Source organism: Pollicipes pollicipes, unplaced genomic scaffold (assembly GCF_011947565.3).
Source record: "Pollicipes pollicipes isolate AB1234 unplaced genomic scaffold, Ppol_2.1 Scaffold_4295;HRSCAF=5057_pilon_pilon_pilon, whole genome shotgun sequence".
In the NCBI taxonomy this organism is placed as follows: domain Eukaryota; kingdom Metazoa; phylum Arthropoda; class Thecostraca; order Pollicipedomorpha; family Pollicipedidae; genus Pollicipes; species Pollicipes pollicipes.
In genome coordinates, this window is record NW_023596461.1 from 16242764 (window position 1) to 16248703 (window position 5940).

Genomic DNA, 5940 nt, shown 5'->3' on the forward strand with positions numbered 1-5940 from the left:
AAGGGACATATACACACAGACGGCTGGTCACACAGCGGCAAATGTCTCGCTGTCGCGAAGCTGATGGCAATTGAACAACCAGTGATGGACATTGGACTTTGGTCCAGATTTTGACCGTTCCTTTGCATACCGTGGCGTTCTAGGATCAGCCCGGATCGGCAAATGAAATTGAATTGAGGCTAGTTGAACCTTGCTAGACTGTGCCTGTACGTCGGTTTTAACTGAATAATGGTTTTAATGGTGCGTATCACAATAAATGATAACTTACTGGTGGTGTTAACTGTTCATTTAACACCAATCTAATAAAACAGCAATTTTACTGCCACCATTTTCCATCTCGGCGAAGCTTAGCCTACAAGGTCAACAACATCCCATCCTCGGATCAAGATCCTGATGATTTTGAGCTTCTCCACCAAGCCATTTTCCATCAGTGATGACATCAGACAATGACGTCATGATGAAAATGCGCTGGGTAAAATGGTGGTAACTGCGCAACTATGCCCGCGGTATGCCCCTTCTGCCAGGGTGAGAGGCGCGCGACGCCATATAGCCTCAGCAGCTGAGTGTGTCGTAAAGCCCCAATAACGAACGAACTTCGCGACTACGGAGAATTTCTCGATCGGACGACGCAATCAAAAAGGCAGCATAATGTCCGAGTGGCGTTATGAGGAAAATTCGAACTATCCGCGCCCAGCATTTAAACCACTATGCGCGAAACTGTACAAACTTCTTTTTGCACCACAAAACAAAATCGATTTTCAAAATAAAGGGAGTGTTTTGGGATAATTTGTACCGGGACAGCGATCCTAAGTAGTGCAAGTTAGTGCAGTTTAAACCCCTGTCTTTTAAGCCTAAAAAACCTTGGTTCACCAGCTCGATGCACGCGAAATTGTACAAACTTCTTCCTGCAGATTTTCGAGGTCACCCAGATATGCATGACGTCACAAAAGCGTCACCCGAATGCTGCCACCCCATTGGATATGCAGTCCTCAACGCCACAACCATAATTATTACTAAACGATTCGTGTCCAGCGGATGTCAGCACTGTTTTTGGCATCAACAGATTTCAACTGGCTTGGAGCAAGGTGATGCGTGCCTTGCAAGTTTCGCATACGGATCACGTTTTGTGTTACACAACACAGGAACTTGGACAGTGGTACGAGATATGTAGAAACTTGGCTGGGAAGTGAATTTCGAGAATAGCACCATAACTGAGCATGTGAATTCAAATGCACAACATGAAATCAGGCCCAGATATGAGCTACACGACAAGAAAGGGCCAAAACATGAGCACATAACGATATTTAGTTTCTGCAAACAACGAACCGATTAGCACACCTTTCTACAAGTTGAGGTATTACTAGTAAGTCAGCCCATCCGCTATGATGGCAATGCCAGTTTGGCAGCCACTCTGACATCACACAAACGTTTCATGACGCAAGCAAACTATGACGTTTTTGGAAGCATAAGCACTAGATAGTGGCAATTTGTCGTCCAGAGCAGTGTTTTCTACTTACATTCACACCAATAGTTACTAGTGAACTTAATTTATGACATCTGGTGCTTGCCTCAATATGTCGAAATGTGGAACACTCCCTTTGTTTGTTTGTAACAAGTTTGTATGCTCCTCAGTACGTCATTGTTTGATAACGTCATGAAACATGTACGTGATGGTGAATTGGCGCCAAACTGGTCGTGCAAAATTTCCACCCTGGCATCGTCTGAAGTAAGTGCAATCTTCCGCGAGGTGACCGTGACGTTGCTGGAGGTGTTTTTCGTAGCCAAGCACCCCTGTGCGCGTGTTTTGATCCTTTCTCCAAGCGCTCTTGCTTATCTATTCGTGGGGTTGAGGTTGTTACTCACGAACTCGGTTTGGGGCGCTTTTTCTTAAGTTACGTGAGTTCTTATCTGATTTCCTTGATTGCTGGTGTGAATGCCCAACTTTCTGTATTATGTAGCACAAAACGTGACTGGGGATCGAAACTCGCACACCCTGCGCAACGTTGGTTGACAGCCAGTTAGCTCCGTTGTGTCAGTAAGTCATCCTCATAAACGCCAGATATGAGTGACTTGTCAGTTGTCATTTACTTATATGCCTATGTTGCTGACAACCGGTATGGACAGCAGGTTGTCGACCGTAATGTACCCCACGAATAATTGGCATACGAAATTTTGTAGAGGTGCTTTACCTTATTGCATTCGCCCGCAACTTCCAAGAAAGACGACTCCGCACAGCTGAGGTCATTGTATGAAAGATGATAGCATCGTGATGATCGGCATTCTTCTCAGCACCCAAGTGCATTGGTCATCTCAGCTGTGGCTCAGTTAGAGACATGAGCTTTGCCTTGAAAGACAGTGCTACGTGTGCAATGATAATGAAGCGTGCTTACACATTTATCAGCAGCAGGAGCAGCACAGCATGATCTAGACAACACGTGCATCGACATAAGTCGTTGGGGCCGAACACATCTATTTCTTCGAGCTGTTGGAAGCGGTGGAGCCAAGCTACGTTACTTGGAGAATATCAAACCGCGAGATTAAAAAAACAGTTAGTGTGCTCTCTAACGCACGGATACAACAAAGTGTCACGAAAATGAAACGCAAAAGGTGGTAGGGGAAATCCTTTGAGTGTTTTGCAGAGCAGGATATTGAACACGGGGGATGTTTGAACACGAACAATGTGGAAATGACAATAGCTTGATTTCGTTTGAAAAGGCTGAAGTTTGATGTTAATGATGATTTGAAACTGACGTCAACACGCCATAAGCAAGACGATAATTAGGGCAGAGGACTCTCCGAAAGGCTCGGAAAAAACAGCATCGGATATCAGAAAATTCAAAGACCTTCTTCAAAAGAAAAGCGCTGAGGCTCAAGCTCGTAGTCTTTCATCAGCTGCCCTCAATGCCGTTCCTCTGCGACGTTGTAAGGAGCATTCGAAAACCGCATACTGTATAGAAGGATTACTTTCGACACGGTAATGTGAGAGCCAGAAGTTACTCCATCGATAGGTTCCTTGAAAGAAAACTGCAATATGACTGAAAGCTCACGTTATGTCATACGCACTCGGCTCTTCAGGAAGTTGCTGAAGCAAAAGTAGCTGTCTTGAAAGCGGCACGGAAGGAACATAGACCAAACAGTGCGATGCCAATAACGCGAGAAACGGAGAAGAATGCGGAGGACCAGTGCCTTTCGGTGTAAGTTTGAAATTTCAGGTGTGTTATTTCGTACACTGTTCTCGCATTTGCATCTTCGGTCTATCAGGTAGAAGAAACGTCACCCGACGTTGTTGGTTTATCTGGAGCGGCAAAAAAGGAACCTTAAGAAAACACTGAATTTAGGCGGCGTTGACGAAGACAAGGAGAGAGGCGGGCAATGGGAGAAGATCTAACCCTCAACTATTCCTTATGACAGACGAGACCCACTGCTCGGACCTGACGAAAAAGCTGCACAACCAATTAATACTGCTGGGTCTGGCCCGGTCGCATACGTCGTAGGTCGCGGTCACGTAATTGGAGGGGCATGCCGGTCTCGCTCGGGCCGGCCTGTGAGTCATGCATGGACTCCGCCGAATACAAGTCGTTCGTTGACGCCGACATTACAGCGGTGGCGAGGCCAACCAAGGCCGGCTGTGGAGATTGATGGCCAAGCCGCGTGTCCTCCGCAGCTTCACCACGGACTGCAGGCATTCGGGAGCATCAGGCGAGCGCTGACTGGTAAGATCGTATGAAACTTTTTCCGAGTACTGCTGCTTTGCCCAAAAGGTGGCTGAAAACGAGCGTTAGAAGACCCTGCTGTTACCATGGATTGGGAGAGGCTTATGCAACTATCCAGGCTGCTTCGTCACATTTGTCACGCGAATATTTCGTGTACCGACTTGCTGGCAAGAGCATCTCACCAGTATGCTTCAAAGCGCTCGGTGATCCTGAATGGCCTTAAGCCCAATGAGTTGTGTTCAGGATCATGTTCATTCGACTATGGGTACTCTGAAGGAGTTTGCGGAGATTTGCGACTTCAACCTCACGTTAGACAGCATGCCCCTTGTCAGACTGGTCTATGGGGTCACAGATGTGGCCCTGCAAAAACCGTCTGTTGGCGGAGGATGATACGCTGATATTTTCTGCCGCCCTGAAACTGTTCCTGGCGGCTGGATTGGTGACCCGAAACGTTGGCCAGCTGGCGGCCGACCGCGCCAGGTGTGCGTTTGCGCCGAAGGTGGTGCACCGCACAGGTCAGCCAATTCCCGGACGTTCCCGACCTGGACCGGCGCCCGGGGCAAGGTCAACGTGTCAGCGCCCGGCCGCTGCGGCAGCCGAAGCGGCGCGGCGAAACGGCGAGCCGGTGGGTCGGGACCGGCGTCAGTGAAACGGACAGGTGGTGGTCCTGGACCGGCAGGCTCTGACCGGAGGTGGCAAGGACGGCAACAGCTTTGCTTTAAACGTGGAGGTCAACATGTTTCGCAGTTATGGTGCTTTTGAACCTCTCGGTGCCATGCATGAGGTGCCTTGGGATATTTAAATCAAGGGTGCGATAGAGGTCTCGGTAGCAGAACTGCGGCTCATTTTGTTGATGAGTCCAACCAGACCGATGTGCGAGACGACTTTTTGGACAGCGAAAAAGTTTGCACAGTTAACGTCATGGCCGTTTAAAGTGCCCTTTGTCACAGCCCAAATGCTGATTTTTGTAGTTCCAAAGCAGTTTGAGATTGATACAGGCGCAGCCAGCACTCTTATGTTGTCGGCTACATTCCATGATGTCGGGGCCAGTCGTGGACGCGGTGGACTGAACCTATCCAACTATACCCGATGCTGGGCTGCGCTCCTACACAGGAAACGCTACACCGTCATCAGTGAGCTCAGCGTCGTGGTCAACTACGGCGGTCAGCACTGGGGGCTAGCGGTCCTTGTTGCGGATTCGAACGGACCAAGCCTGCTTGGACGGGTCTGGCGGACTACGTTGAAGTTGGACTGGCGTCGTATAGCAGGTGATATGTCCGGGTGGATTAACTGGAAATGTGATACAAAAGCTGTAAGAGGAGTATCAGGACGTGTTTTCTGAAGGAAAAGACTTGGGGGTGAGTTTTGATGCTGACCAGTCTGTGGTGCTGACCAGTCTGGGACGTTTCTAAAAGCCAGACGCCTCCCGCACGCCTGTAAGCGCCGAGCAGAAGAGGTAAAATACTGGCGAAAGTGGACGCCATCATCCCGGAGCCGGTGAGGACATCGTACTGGCCTGCCAGACCGTACCGGTGGTGAAGCCGGACGCTAAAATCCGTATCCGCGGAAGATTTACGCAAACGGCGAACCGCGCCTCCTGTGTTGATAAGAATCGACTGGCTCTTGTTCAGAACATATTCGGTCAGCTTGCAGGAGCCTGCGCGTTTGCCAGGCTCCACTTGTCTTGCGCGTGCCAGCAGCTTACTGTGCCAGAGCATGAGTGCTGTCTGTTGATTGTCAACACACAAGGGCTTATACCGCTATACGCGCTTACCCTACAGCGATAATGCAGGTATAGGGCTATTCCAGCCAGAAATAGAGAAGCTGCTGATGAGGCTGCGGAAAGTTTCCGTTTTCCCAGACGACGTCCCGGTTTGCCGGACGGGACTAGGAGGATCTCCTCAAGACAATGGAACAAGTGCTGCACCGCTTTCGAAGCGCCGGTGTGCGGGTGAGAGCTGACGAATGCCAATTTACGGTGTCGTCTGCGGAGTATTTAGGTCATGTTATCGATAAAGATGATGTCCGACCTACCACGGCCAAGCCTGAACCTATCGCTTGAGTACAGGTGCTGAAAAAATGTTAAAGATTTGCAATCACGCTTGGAAATGGTTAGCTACTACTTAAAGTTCACGCCAGGTCCCGCCCATGTGCACGCCTTCCTCTTAACGCACTCTTGAAAAAAGCTTGCAATGGACTTGGGTTCAGGCTGCAAACACGCCTTCGA